At 46.1% G+C, this 16,327-nt stretch overlaps 1 long non-coding RNA gene across 1 annotated transcript; it reads right to left on the bottom strand.

Moving 5' to 3' along the window:
* Positions 1-1,339: 1,339 nt before the first annotated feature.
* On the bottom strand, positions 1,340-7,028 carry LOC119440970 (uncharacterized). The gene is made up of 3 exons (XR_005189705.2): positions 6,772-7,028; positions 5,487-5,590; positions 1,340-3,369 (listed from the first exon to the last, which is right to left on the bottom strand). It is a non-coding gene; the product is annotated as an uncharacterized LOC119440970 (long non-coding RNA).
* Between the last annotated feature and the right edge of the window lie 9,299 nt (positions 7,029-16,327).

Raw genomic sequence — 16,327 nt, 5'->3', positions numbered from 1 at the left:
CTGTCACCTATGTTCGCCATACACTCCTGTCATACTGGTACCAATTTTGGTACCTACCAAGTTAACGAAACGACCATGAGAGCACCAAGACGTAGGCGACTGTTTCATGACCTACATGACACGTATATCATGACATATCATTTATGTTCGTTATATACTCTTGTCATAGTATGCCAATTTGGAACATACCAAGTTAATGAAACGACCATGACAGCATAAAGTCGTAGGCGGCTAGATAGATAGATAGATAGATACTGTCAAAGTAGCAAATGTTTGCCAAGGAATGCTTCGCATTTTTAAAAATGGGCGCTATCCTGCCCTGCGAACGTGAATGTCCAGCGAAGCTGTATCAAACACCACACATGGTCGAGCATTGTATTCACGCTGTTCTTCGGGTGTATTTAATTTATGTGGTCTACCCATGGCAATCTTAGAATGAACTGAATGAGTTGCTAGACAGGTGTCCCTTTGATGTATGAAAGCGTGGTGACGTGTCACTAAATATATATATATATATATATATATATATATATATATATATATATATATATATTGTAAGGCAGCAGCACAGCTGTTGTCTCGTCGCCTTTATTCGGCTGAGCCACGCACTGAACGAAGACGACGCGCACAGTGATGATGATTATGTACAGGTGAAGAAGATGAAGGATGAATATTTTGCTCACACTAATTACCCCCTCGCGCGGAAGCGGCCAACCTGGCTGCTGGTTATAGCGGTGCGGCACGTCGTTGGAATGGCTTTAGGTGCGAAGCGTGGACAATTTCTGTGCCACGGTAGCGGCCATCGGAAGGCGTGACAGCGGGAGTGACGCGGTAGTTCACTGGCGAAGTTTGCTCTACAACAGTGTAGAGCCATATAAAACGCGACTGAAACTTTTCGCATAGGCCAGGAACTTGAGTGGGTGTCCACAATAACACTTCATCGCGCGAGGCTGAACAGAACGACGCGGTGAAATGCATCGTAGCGAGTCTTCCTGTCCTGTTGACTTGCCTCGGTGTTGAGGCGGGCGCGATGGCGACACGCGGCAAGGCGAGATATCTGCTCACTCACTGACGCCGACGAGTTCCAGGGGTAATCAAAAAAAGAGACGTCGAAGAGAGAGCTCGGTTGACGCCCGTAAACTAGAAAGAATGGTCAGTAGCCAGCAGTGCACTGTGCAGCGCTGTGCAAAAGTCACGAATGGCAGGATGGTATCCCAGTTGGCGTGGTCAGCGTTGATGTACATGGAGATCATGTCAGAGAGAGTTCGATGAAAGCGGCCCTATAAACCATAAACATTGCCTGGATGTCCATTAGATATTTCAGTTGGACATTCAATACCTCTATTAGAGGTTCAAATAGATCTAGTTTACGTAAAATCTACGTAGGTGGTACTGTCAAAAGTCCTCTTTTTTTACGTCGAAAAGATGTTATATGGATGTAATTGCTGGACATTTGTTACATTATTTGGATATTAGTTTTGAGCTGAAATACGTTATAAATACGTGCCCAAGATGTAATTTTATACATTCCCCAGCATGTGCGGCAATCGTGTAGTGTCTTTTTCACCTGATAGAAAAATGATACCAGCCTTCAAACATTGGTTCCACAGCAAAACTTTATTTTAGAACAAACATTACACATAATAAAGTAATCTTTCATAGAAAAATACAACTAAAATAAACTCACGTGCATATCCTCAAAAATGTATCTCAAGCTTTTATTCAGGATATGTTTAACAAAATGAAAGCTATGTTGAACAGCAAAAATGAAACCTATGTCATACTGAATCTTAGGATATTGTTGCTTAGAAAATATAGAACTAAACCAGAGCAATAAATCCCTAAATCATGCCCTTGCAAAGTTTACCACAAGCACTCGCTGAGGAATCCTTGTTATACCATACACAAAACGCTGCTAAGACAATATTGCATAAAAAAATACTGAGATGAACAGAAAGACCTGAAATGTCGAAGCGAGGAATAGCGTGAACTTTAACAAGAGTTTCTTTGAACACGCAACTCTTACATCTGGCAGCATAAAGCTCAATATTTTCTCAGATATATTTGTGACCTTGTCAAAATGCAGACAAATGATGTGCAAGTAAAACAATAAAATCAATAGATGTGCAAGTAAAATCTGCGAAATGTGACTAGAAAGTTGGTCGAAGCAAAATCCACAAAACCTGACTAGAAATACACAAACTACAAACTTCCAGGAGTGATGCACACATCTTCTGGGAGTAAAACAATAAACGCAATCCATGGTCCTTGTGATATCTGTTGAATGTGAGTAGAAATAAACAAATAAGTACAATCTTCTTTATAAGAATGAAATGAAAATTTAAAAATAATATTGTGCTGTCCAAATTTATGCTGTTATTTATGAAAGCTGTTTTGGCAATGATGACATCAATGGCAGCAGCAAGCTGGGCACTTGATATAGGAAACAGCACAAAGGTGCCAACAGTGGTAGAAAATACATTTGAGCAGAGTAACCAGTTGGGCTTGTTGGTTGAACATCGTAGAAGGCCATGGCACGAAACCGACGAAGACAGGAGAGGCACACAAAGAAGAGACACAGCACTGACTTTCAGAAAGCTGATTCTTGTTGAAAGTCAGCACTGTGTCTGTGTTCCTTGTCTTTGTTGGTTCCGCGCTGTAGCCTTCTATGAAGAAAAAAAAACATGTTGACAACATCTACTCTACAGAAACAGTAACACAACTCTACAATATGTGTACATAATGACATAGAAGTCTATGTGAAGACCAACTGTATGGATAAGTTATGCAATAGAGGTATTGGATGAACTTAAGACATGTATATCATTTACAAAGTATACACTTGGCACAGCAGTGGAGCACATGGCACATTCCAGACGTGGTCAAGCATTTGACAATATCGGAGCACTTGGTAAAATGCGGAGACGCAATGGGCACTCGGTATACTGCATAAACGGAGAGCACTCGGCACAGCAGCGGAGCATATAACACAGTACTGGAGCACTTGGAGACTTGGTAATGCAGTTCGCAAATGCAGACGCCATGGGACACTTTATATACTGGAGATGTGGAGAGGGCATGGCAGAGTGGCGGAGCACATAACAGTACTAGAGCATTTGGCACATTGGTGACATCATAAAGCACTTGGCAGTATTGGACAACTCGGCACACTGGATCTAGACGCCACGGGTGATGGGTGAAAGTACAGCAGGCCTAGGAGACCATGTCAGACGTGTCCGGGCTGTTCAGTGGCACAGCCCTGAAGAAAGCAAGATCACACTGGCAGCTAGATGCCGCGGGTGATAGGTAAAGGTACAACAGGCCGAGGGAACCATGTCACACATATCCGGGCTGTTCAGTGGCACAGTCCTGCAGAAAGCATGGTCGCGCAAGGTCAAAGAGTTTAGCATAAAATGCCGAGAGCTAATAACTTTTAACACAGGCTTTGGTGAGAAAAAAATCATATACCATTTTTAGATATTACGTATGTGTTAAAAATATCGATACTTTAGGCTAAGATTTGCACTCAGTAAATTTTCTACTATATTCTTTGCACGTAAACTTGAAGCGTAGGGAAAAATTTTAAGGGAGCTAAGGATCGTGCAGTAAGCTGTGGAATAGAGGAGTTTAGTGTGATGGCATAGAAAGATCGCGTCAGTGTATATGCCAAGGTACGTTATATTTCAGTTTGCCAAGATGACTGCTGAAGATTACGTGAAGTGATAAGTTTAAATATTAGCAATGTGTACGGTGTGGATTCATTTAGAGTACAATGATGCTAAAGATCATTAGGATAAATATTTGTCTAGCAGTGAACTTACAAGTACGAGATTTCTGGCTTTATATTTTTTGCTTTAAATGGAGGTTGCAGACATAACCCTAAAAGAAGAACTCGTAAGTATCATAGTGTTCTAAATAATATACTGCATAGCTTTTGTATCAACCAGCCTCCCAAAAACCAAAACTGGTTCTAGAAAACATATATACTGCATTATTCAGGGTGGTCTGTGGCTTGCCAGAGTAGTTTTTTTTTTGTTCAAAATCCGGTATCAAGTCAGTGGTATCGTATCAGTACTTACATATACCGAGTGTTTAATTTAGCTGCACAAAATTTTTTTAAATTGCCTGTGTCAAATAGCCCAATTATAATCCTTGATCTAACCTACTCGATGAGGCGGCCATTACTTTCGCAAGAAATACGCCTAAGTGAATAATTAACAATTATTCTAATAAACCTTTTAATTGTTTTACAGCACATCTTTCAATCTACGAATTACAGCCGCTGAGTTCGCAAGGCGTATGCACTTGGAACGAATTCTCAGGACTGAACCAGTCTTGAGATATTAATTTTCAAAGTGTCCTACGAAATGCATGGGCGTTCCAGTGAACTTTTAAAGGAAAATGCTGTTTTATGCACTGAAGCAAAGTTAACTAGAATGCCCATGCATTTCGTAGGACACTGAAAATTAATATGGCACATTGCAGACGTGGTCAAGCATTTGACAATATTGGAGTACTTGGTAAAATGGAGACGCAAAGGGGCACTTGGTATACTGAAGAAACGGAGAGCACTCGGCACAGCGGCGGAACACCTAACACAGTACTGGAGCACTTGGTGACTTGGACCACAGACCACCCTGAATAATGCACTATACAGGTTATCTAGAACCAGTCTCGGTTTCTGGTAGGCTGGTTGACACAAAACCTATGCAGTATATTATTTAGGACACCACGATGCTTACGAGTTCTTTTTTTAGGGTTTAAATGTCCACAACCTCCATCTAAAGCACAAAATACAAAGCCAGAAATCTCGTACCTCTAAGTTCACTGCTAGACAAATATTTATCCTAATAATCTTTAGCATCATTGTTGCTCTAAATGAATCCACACCGTACAGCTTGCTAATATTTCAACTTATCACTTCACGTAATCTTCTATAGTCATCTTGCCAAACTGAAATATAACGTACCTTGGCATATATAGTGAAGCGATCTTTCTATGTCATCACACTAAACTCGTCCATTCCCCAGCTTAATGCACGATACTTAGCCCCCTTTAAATTTTTCCCTACTGCTTCAAGTTTACGGTGAAAGAATATAGTAAATAGGTGCTTCAAATGCACGGCTACACTCGACAGTGCCTAGTGTAAATGATAATAAGTGTCTGTTTTGCTAAGAAGCTCACACAGTTATTTTGTTATAACTAGAAAAAATTACTGTTACCCAATTTAATCAATGAAGTTTACCACCTACCTGCCTACCTCATTGTATGACAGTTGCTTCCTCTTCAATACAGGAGAGCTCGAGTGTGAGCCTCACTCATGCTATGTTGCTCAGTTAGAAAAAAATACCCCATTGCTGCTGCAGTGAACATGCAGAAAGGCTCGTTTTTTTCAATCTGCTTTCGTATCCTAGGAGTGCCTTTCATAGCTGGTTTCAAATTTGAAATATGTTTAAACCATTGCGAAACATATGAAGACGCATTACCTTGGCAATGGCAGTTCTGTGCCTGGCAGAAGCGTGACGCAGCCACTCCCAAATGGCTGTTTCTACAGCAAACTCGCTGGTCTCATGGCCAGTCTGGACGGCACCTATGTTAAATAAAGATTTTGTCATTATATGAAAAAAAAGCATTCCAAATCAAACATATTTATTTATTGACACAGTAAGCAAATTACTACATCTCGAACTTCCTCGAAGCAAAACTATTTATCACCTCAACAACTCAGGCCAATAAAAAGATCACAAAAAATTTTGGCGGTGCTCCAAATGCTCTGATGTATACAATGTGCAAAATACGCATGCTGCCACTCCAACCACGTTCCACCTACATATGCTCTTGTCATTATCAAACAGCAGATGCAAAACACGTAGCAGGTAAATTTGAAGTGGAAGCGTGCTCTAACTTCCTTTAAATTTATCAACGAAATTTAAGCTAGTTTAAGGCTACACATACACATACCTCGACAGCCCCACGGGGGGTCTTCAGAAATGTTCTAGCATCTTTTGGAAGATTCCGGAAACACCCCTGTGCTCTTAGAAGTCGGAGAAGCGGTGGGTAATGTTATCAGGGACCTGTGGGTAATGTTACATGGGAGAGCCCACTTTGAAAGCGAAGCTGCGAAATTTTAGCTGCTAGTGCTTTGGCTTCCTGCCCGTTCTGCGGTTTCCTGCACGTCAGCGTTAAATACATCGGACAACCGTTCTTCTGAATCCTCACTGGCTTCGGATAGACACGAGTCACCGAAAACTGCCGCATTACGATCTGAACAATCTGAGCTGCTTACTGTCCAATCTGGGCCGGTATTTTGTAGCGATGCCTTATGCTTTATTTACTAGTCTTATCATCCACCACTCACGACGGCTGATACCGTGGATAACGTGAGCGGACCGTCGCTCTGACCACTGACCAAGCGCGAAAAGCGCGAAGAGGCATTAGCATCGGAAAGGCATCGCTACAAAATACCAGCCCTGAACAATGGCCTGTAGCCGCGCTACTGCTAACAGGCGTTGCACTTACTGCATTGAAGCTAGGATACTCGCTTTCGGAGTAGCTCACTTGCGGTTCACTTTTGGGCACGCTACTGCTAGCCCGTCGCGAACGCTTACTGAGCTGCCGGTGTGCAAGGCTGTCGCCTGCCTCGACAGGCTGGCCAAGCGCTTCAAACAATTCGGCAACCTCGCGGCGTGCTCTGCTATTGACATCTCTCAACATACTGTTCATAATCAATACACAAAAGCATGCTGGCTACGCTAACAAAAGTTTACTTACCGTTACGAGACAAAGGGCTGCTGTTCCCACCGGAGCTCACATCGCGCCTTCTGTACCGCCGCTTTCGATGGTGCGATAAACAGACGTTCAAAGCTTGCGGTTCGTACGACTTTCTGATCGGTGGGCACTCTGGAGGACGCCAGTGACGATCACGCAGCCCCAGCCCCAACAGCACTTCAAAAAACTAATGCAAACACGCGACTTCAAGTTCACTCCGGCTCCGAGAAGAATGATGCAATCGCAACGCAAATACGCCGCCAAAGCAGGCAGAAGGAAAACGCGAGACGTTGCGCCAGACTGCTTCTTGTCAATTCTTCTTTAAAATTACTACTATGTTGACGTTATCATTTTATAATATAAATCTTATAATATGTAACAATAATTATACAAAAACGCAACGTTCACAAGGTTTTATCTTTAAAGTACAAACAAAAGGCCGTTGATAACTGTAGGCGCCATTTTGTTAAGGACAATTTTCAGGATGTAGGCGCGAAATTTGAAATTTTACGTTCATTTCAACAAGCAATTAGCACAATACTAATACCGATTGCTATACCTACACGTGCACCAACCAAAAATTATCGAATTGGGGTAGGCAAGAGATAAAGGCGAACTTTGGACGCAATGATTTATAGGGCGTCGAAACAAAAAGATTGCAAATATGTAATATTGTTTATATTTCAGGGAACTGTCACTTCTTGAGATTATTTAAACAATACAAAAGCAACAAAATAACCAACACAATCATATTAAAATATTGCATGAGATATTAAAATAATAAAATAAAATAGCACAGCAATTATATAATTGAGATTTAGACAATGTCGTGTGCAATATTATGAGGCTGCACGGGGAATATACTTACATTGTGGAGTGGATTTTAGATAAGCCTTGTAGGTCAATGATATTTATTAACACGACAGCGTTAAGGGCCCCGTGTCGCAGAAAATGCGGCGTAGGCGTCGGCGTCCGTGGCGGAGAAAATGATCCCGAACCACCCCGACCGCGCAGGCCCTCCGTGTGGCGCAAGGTGTTAGTGAACAAAAAATTGCATTTCTCACAGTAAAATCCGTCAGAAAAACCACAGCCTACAGCCATGGTGGCATCGGATTGTAATTTGAATGTACGAGAAAACAATTCTGTTACGAGGAAACGCAAACACAAACCCCTTTTCCAGCATTTCTACCATACCAACAGTGGTGCGCTCGGGTAGTTTACTTGCGAAAATTCTATCCTGATGTCGCTCGCATCCTCGACAAGGTCAAATTGGGACTTAGCCTGCCTAATGCGTATCGGACACGCGTGCGCGTCGGGGAAATAGCAAACAATTAATAAAATAATTAAAAAGGTCCCAGGGCCTTCACATTTTAATATAAGACGACTTATATTGCCCCTGTAAAAACGTCTTCCCAGCAATCCATTTCTGTTTAAAAGTGAAGCCCACTTTAAGGGGATTGGTGTAAGTTTGGTCTTTTAAGCTGGATTTCCAACATTCTGCATTCTGTGTTGCAGTGAAGCCTAGTCGTAAAGAAAAATGCGATGCTAACGGGGCCCGATAACTCTATCGCGTTCCACTCTTAACGGCGAAGCTTAAGCGACCTCCATATTTTTTTTGCTGCCCGAGATTTCAATGTAGTTCTTAATTACTCAAACATCTCAGGCATTCATAGCACTTCCTAATGTCGGGGTAAATCTATCGGTAATGTCATATGCCTAACTTCGGGTGAGTTAAATAATAATAATAATAATAATAATAATAATAATAATAATAATAATAATAATAATAATAATAAAAACCCAATAATAATAACAGTACACACCACGTAAGTGCATACATACATACATTCATACATACATTCTGCACGCCTTCGAAACGTAGGAGGTATGGTTCAAGTGCTATGTGTACCAATTATTTTATGGTGCCTGAATGATATCCTATGTACATCCATAGTACGTTATCTGGTAGTCTAACATTCATGTAGATAGTACATCTTATAGACATCCATGCATTTCCTTATAAAAAAGGTACGTACTCGAGACGTAATATGTACGTCACCTCAAGACGTTGACGTTTGGATCAATTATAGACGTTGAAGGGAGGTTCGTGGTTCACAGGGCTCTGTGAGGCCATTAGTCTGAGGATGGTTGCTGCTAGTCGTCTTATGAATGGTGTTGCATGTGCGGAAGACGTCCTCGAGTAGCTTCGACAGAAACGCTTGCCACGGTCACTCAAAAAGACGCGTGGCGCTCCATGTAGAAAGATGGCTTACAAGAAGAAAGTCGCAATCCCCTCCGCGGATCCTGAAGGTAGCGAGGCGTTTTCGGCGTACCTGGTCAAGTGGTCAACTGCAGTTACGACCCATCTCTTTCCGCTAGCTGATAATGGCTGGGGTCCGTAGAGGTCAATCCCGATGACTGCGAATGGAGGTCGGGTGGAGCGGGTGGGGAGAAGGAACGTATTTAAGGGCGGCGCTGGTATGGGCTCGGAAAGGACACCAGATCCCCCTCGTACGCATCGTAGCCGCGGCGTTCGTCCTGCTGGCGCTTTCGACAAAACCGCGAGATTTGGCCTCGGATGCCACAATAATAACAGATTGGGTGGGAGGAGCGCCAGGGGGCGTAAAATGCAGGTACAGGTGCACGGGGTGTAAAGGCTGCGACGTCGTTCTGAGGAACCGGAAGGGCACGTTGAGCGACGGAAGGTTGCATGGCAGCAACTTGGGTGTACGTGGCTGGCGGATTTGGCGTCGTCGAAGGGTCAGGTCGTACAGCGTAAACCAAGGAAGACAGCTCGTCTTTGATGATGTCTCGTAGCCCACTGGACGTAGAGTAAGCTGGAGGAAGAGCGGAGCACGGCAGGCCTTGTGCTTGAAGCTCTTCGCGGATCAGAGCCCGAATCAACGTGCGCAAATCAGCATCCGAAGAAGGTCGCGTTTCACAGTCGTCTGGCTGTAACCGGATGGCTTGTAGTGTATCCAGATGCTGGCAGGTCGCGATGACATCGTCTACAGTGGTGGGGTTTCTAACTGCCAGTGCGTTAAACGCAACGTGTCTAATGCGTTATAAAATGTGTCGAGCGCGATCGGGCTCGCTCATTGCCGCGTCGACGCGGCGGCAAAGAGAAAGGACGTCTTCAATGTACGAAGTGTACGGCTCCCCTGGATGTTGCATGCGCGCATCGAGCTGCCGCTTTGAAACTTCAGAACGGATCGATGCCGTTCCGAAAATCTTCCGGATTTGGTGCTGGAAGGTGGTCCAATCGGGCAAGGCGCTCTCATGGTTAAAGAACCATGTCTTCGCGACATGGGACAGGTAGAAGGCGACGTGGCGAAGTTTTGAGTGTCGTCCCAGTGGTTGTACCCACTCACTCGGTCATGGTTCTCCAGCCAGTCCTCGACGTCATCCCGCGGGAGACCAGATAATATGGTGTGGTCATGCTGCGGAGCGGTCACGCTCTATGCGGAGGCGGCTGGTTGGGGGGCAGCGGGGGTGATGCCGGAGGCTCCGGGTTTCGGTACTTGGTTCATGGCATTGGACAGGCGGAGAAAACGGTGACCCGAACGAAGCTACAGTGGAACTCGACGTCGTAGAGGTCTAGGGGATCGAAAGCAATCTCCCCCACTTTGTAAGACAGCAGCAAAGCTGTTGTCTCGTCGCCTTTATTCAGCTGAGCCACGCGCTGAACGAAGACGACGGCACAGTGATGATGATAATGTACAGGTGAAGAAGATGAGGGATGAATATTTTGCTCATATTATATATATATATAAATATATATATATATATATATATATATATATATATAAATATATATATATATATATATATATATATATATATATATATATATATATGCCTGATTGCAAAGAAAGATATGCCGTTTGCCTTCAATTGTTAGCCTGGCATTTTATGTTTACGCCACGAAATTTTCCGACCAATGAGAGGTATACAGCTTCTCTGTAAGAATTATGCGTGGCTGTGCTACCTCAAACACCAGAGAACAGCAGAGCTGGGGAAAGCCTAGTAAAGTAGTGGCAAACCATACACTTAGTTTCCTAGCGCTCAGGTTTTCTTCGCGATGTTTTGCGTAGTACCGCAATGAGTTCAACCGGCCGCGTTCAGATACTTCGGCATCGTCATTTCTTCGCCTATGCAAACTCTCGGCTTCCCTCAATATAAACTCGGAATGTTCTCTTCTGCCACGCTTGCTTTCAGCTTCCGTAGCTCTCGCTTCAGTCTTTCGCAAGCAATTATTGTCCAGTTGTCTGGTCAAAACCTGCCGAGCCGCCGCCAGATGCATCGGCTGCAGTCACGGACACCAGGCGAGTTCCGTGCGAACTCGGGGAAACGCGATCCGCGTCGGCAGCAGCTCTACGCGTCCCACTACCACATGCCTTCACTCCTCCTCTCGACCCGCATCCAATATGCGGCGCGATGCTATTTTTGTACTCTGATTTCACTCTCTCTCAGCTGTCTCTCCCCCAGCTCTGCAAAGCTATCGCACAGCTGGTATGGGGTATGGAGTTTTGTGTTTACGCCACGAAATTTTCCGACCACCGAGAGGTGTACAGCTTCGCTGTAAAAGATGTTAATACGTATTAGAGTTTTGGCTTGTCTGCGGAAGCCTTGTTCACGCCAGACATCTGGCTACTATTTACTGTCCAAAGTATGAGGATAAAGAGAAGGCTACCATGTCGACCGGTTCGCAACAGTTAATGTACCACTTAGAAGATTGATGACACAGGCCAAGTCAAACTGATTAACGTAAGCTCCACCAGCTTACGTTAGTAGTGAAATCTATCAATCAAAATGAGCTTCATCTACACAATTCAAGGAATGCGTACAAAAATAGTTGGACCAATAGCTTATGTGACTAGTACCTGGTACAATGCAGAAATAACATATATAGGCCAACCACGTACAGATTTTCTCAGTAACATTGCTTACATGAACAAGTATTAATTTGTAAAGGAGTTTTTACGTTTGACTAGACAAGAAGAAGCGTTGACATGCAAGGTTAATATGGCAGACAAAGTGGCTTGTTTCGAGTAGTGTAGAAGGGGTCGACCAGCCCGTGCGAGAGCGGCGGAACTGAACATGCAGCTGAGTCTGCATAAAGCGAGAGATCAAAGATTGTGATGAAGATGTGCCTCAGCCAACAATCTGGGAACCCAGATTCCTTTCCCACCTAGTACCCAACAGCGGCCTAGAGCCGTCCCCTTTCTTAAAATGAAGGCTTTATTCATTAATTTATTTCCACAGGCACAGTGTTCCACGCTATAGTGCCAAAAAACTCCAATAATCGTTCACCGTAGACAGTGCTGCAATAAGGAAGGTTTAAGTTAAAGCTAATTGATTGCCTGGTGTTTGCACGTGGGAGGTTAAATATGGTGATGGGTAAGGTGAAGTCGGTCTTTAGTATTTTATGAACTAAACAAGTGATCTTGTTCAGTTGAAGTATTTGTTTAGAACAAATAAAATTATTATCGCCTCCAATTTTTCAGGAAAGCGCAAAAATGAAACATGTGTTCTGGAAATGTAATTATGTTTCTCCGACATCTTTATTTTTCATAGGGTTTGTACTATTACACGGCTGGTTCTAGTCACAATAAGGGCGTGGTTTTGTGCACGCTAGTGACGCTAAAGGATCTTTATATACAAACGTTAACAAGATTTTTAACAGACCCTAGCACGTAGCACATTTCCACGTCTTCAGCTACATTACTGTTAAAGGTGGAAATAACTTGCATGAGAATTCATAGTCACTATTTGATAAATTAACGAAGTTTTGCTAATTATGGAGGAAGAAGTCGCCGAAGGGAGCGGCCGCATCTCACGTCGGCTCCGTTTTCCAAAGAGTTTCGCAGTGATTATCAGTCATTCACTCCATGAATTTAACACCAGCGTACGCAGGAAGTCACCAAGATTCCACTGGTACTATATTCAAGGAGGGAAACGACTTCCTTCCGAATTAGAGAGGTTTTGACCCGCGCCCGACCGGCACCACGCTAACCCTTACCGGAGTAGTCCGCACGCTGGACGTCACCAGCCACCCGAGGGGTCACAATGATGCAAGTCCAAGTGAACGGGGAGGACATCTCCCCCGAAGAGCTTCTTGAGGGCAACGGTTGGTGCACCATCAGATACAAGACCCAATCTAACCGCGAGACCGTGCAGAGCAACACGCAGAACGGAGCTCACTCCCACACCGGCGAGGGAGCGAACGGCAACCGACAGCGTTCGCGCCAACAACAGCGTAACATCAAGCAGCAAGTCATCAGGAACAGCAAAATGCCACTACTCCCACGAAGTGACTTGAAGATTGTGATACGACCAAGAGTAGGCCTCGACGTTGCCAGAACCGGAACCGTGCGCCTCGCATCGGCCATTTACCCGGCGGCCAACATGCCCGCGCAAGAAGCAGGGGAGGGCACCGTGTGTTCCAACAACCGCTAAAACATCATTGTTGTGAGTACACGCCATGCTACTCATGCCGCGAAGTATACACAATTAGAAGCCATCACCATCGGTGATCGCCGCCACGAGGTCAGTGCCTACGAGACGGCCCCCGACTACACGGTGAAGGGAATAATCAGGGGAATCTCGTTGGAGGAGGACGCCAAGTCCATTCACGCCAATATCATTCATGGACGCAACCCCCACGCCCTGGCAGCCAAACGGCTCAGTAATACCAAGACGGTCATAGTGGCCTTTGAAGGACCGCGATTGCCTTCCTACGTCAGGTACGGCGGCGCCCTCCTTCCCTGCGCCCTGTATCGTAAACAAATCGACATGTGTCACTGCTGCGGAAGACTCGATCACCGCATGGACGTGTGCCCCAATCCTCAGAAGAAAGTGTGCCGTGGTTGTGACGCCATTAACCCAGGCCCCGACCACCAGTGCTCCCCCCGTTGCAAGCCGTGCGGGGGAACACACATGACGGCGGATCGCAACTGCCGCGCACGATACGAGAACCGCTACGTCGTGACAAAGAGGCAATGGGAAAGACACAGGGCCGCTGAGGAGGCGGAGGAGGCCGCCAAAGCCACCAGCTCCGCCGGCAAGTCCCGCTCGAGATCCAGGACCCGCAGCCGAGGCCGCTCCCGGTCCCGGAACCGCACCCCGGACCCCCGGAAGGAACGCCGGATGCGCAGCCGCACCCCCAGAAGGACCGCAACGAGAGACACCGAGACCACCGAGAAGGTGAGCTGGGCAGATGCGGCCACGGGAAAGCGAGAACCAACTGCGAAGGCTGGCGACAAAACACCCGCTAAGACAGAGACGGAGATAGCTAAATTAACACAGGCGATACAAGCGCTGGAGAAGCAAATAGAACACAAGCAGACACAGATTCGTGCAAAAGACGAACTCATAGAACAACTCCAGCATGCCGTGAAAAGCGGTACTGCTACAGAGGCCATGCAGGAAACACACGAAGAACACATAGAAGACGACGAGGTCGTATGCCCCGACACTAAACGCAGACCCACTCCCACAGGGATCACGCAGGAAACACAAGAGGAACCCACAGAAGACGACGAGGTCGAATTCCCCGATACTAAACGCAGACCCACTCCCACAGGGATCACGCAGGAAACACAAGAGGAACCCACAGAAGACGACGAGGTCGAATTCCCCGATACTAAACGCAGGCCCTCTCCCACCCTTACAGAAGCAACACGACGCAAGCGCACGCGCGCAGCGATACGCGCCGCGCGAATAGATGCACTCGAGGCCCGCTTAAGCAATCTCAAGGAAACCATCATCGCGTCCATAACGCGTACCATCCAGCAGAGCTTGGAGAGCGTTCACCTCAGACTGTCCAGATTAGAAGCCACGAACAGCACGATCGTACAGTCGCATAGGGAAGCGGCGCAACACATTTAACAACATATAAACATGGCCCGACACCCACCCAAACAAAACACACAATATGGCAGTGGAACTGCAGGAGTTACCAAAACAAACGAGTGCACTTACAACAATACCTGAAAACGATCCCCGAACGCCCAGACGTCATCATATTGCAAGAAACGAACGGCCCCGCGAAACTCACGGGGTACCAGTCTATAACAGGCAAGGCGGTGAAACCAAACGTCACCACGCTGGTCAAGCGAGCGCACACAGTTATCGAACACGACACTACGGCCAGAGACATTGAAAACGTCCTCGTAGAACTAATTCCACCACGCAAGACGCGCAACAGCATCTTCGTACTCAACGTCTACAGCAGTCCCCGATGCCGCCAGCACCGCTTCCATGTTCTCTTCAAACGCGCAATCGACATCGCCCAAGGGCAACAGCTTTGCATTGGAGGGGACTTTAACGCGGTGCACACGGCGTTGGGTTACAAGCACGATCAGCCCAAAGGCACCGGCGCAATACGGCGCAATACGCCGGACTCGAGCTCGTCACCGACCCCGCGGCACCAACAAGGCAGGGCAACAGCGTCAGCACCGACACAACGCCGGACCTTACTTTTACGTGCGACACACGCCAAGTAACTTGGACAAACACCATGCAAAACTTGGGAAGCGATCACTACATCATTTGCATAACTGCAGAAGACGGCCCGCAGGCACACGATGCGGGTCGCCAAATGAAGATCACCAACTGGAATCAACTACGCAAACATCGTGACAAGCAACAGGTGGCAGACATCAAAGGCGTAGACCAATGGACCGACCAACTGCGGCGGGACATCGAGCGCGTGACGCAAACGATCCCGTCAAAAGCTGGGCTCGATACAATAGACTCCCGGTTGCTGCAAATGTGGGAAGCCAAGACCCACCTGCAGCACCGATGGAAACAACAGAGACACAATCGGAGACTGCGTAAACGGATAGAGCAGCTCAACAAAGAAATAGAAAAGCACGCACTTACCCTGCAACGACAACAATGGGAACAGAAATGCGCGGAGATGGACAGTCAACTCACCACGCGTGGCACGTGGCAGATGCTGCGGTACCTGATAGATCCCGCCAACACCAAGACCACACACATGCAAGGCATATACAAAATCATACAAGCTTACGGGGGAACGGAACAACAATTCTTACGGGATCCGGAACTCCTTTACATGTCTCAAACGCCAACGCTAATACATCCGGACTACACGGGAGAAAGCAACGCCACCCTGGACGCCGAATTCTCCGTTGCCAAAATCGAGGCGGCCGTCGTCAAACTCAACACCAACTCGGCCCCTGGCCCCCATCGAATATCCAATAGGGCACTACGCAATCTCGATTACGGATCAATTGAGAAACTCACAAAATACATTAACGAGTGTTGGGCGCACGGCAAGCTACCACAGCAATGGAAAGAAGCAAAGATCACACTGATTCCAAAACCCGGAAAGAAATTACAGCTGGAGAACCTGCGCCCCATCTCCCTCACGTCCTGCGTGGGCAAGTTGATGGAGCACGCGTTTCTCAATAGACTCACGGATTACCTCGAAGACAACGAATTATTTCCACACACCATGATTGGGTTCAGAAGACATCTCTCCACGCAAGACGCCCTTCTACAACTAAAACACCAACTCATAGACAGTCCG

This window comes from Dermacentor silvarum, chromosome 2, assembly GCF_013339745.2.
Source record: "Dermacentor silvarum isolate Dsil-2018 chromosome 2, BIME_Dsil_1.4, whole genome shotgun sequence".
Classification (NCBI taxonomy): domain Eukaryota; kingdom Metazoa; phylum Arthropoda; class Arachnida; order Ixodida; family Ixodidae; genus Dermacentor; species Dermacentor silvarum.
The sequence above is the reverse complement of the archived record's forward strand: the minus strand, read 5'-3'. Positions and strand labels throughout refer to the sequence as shown.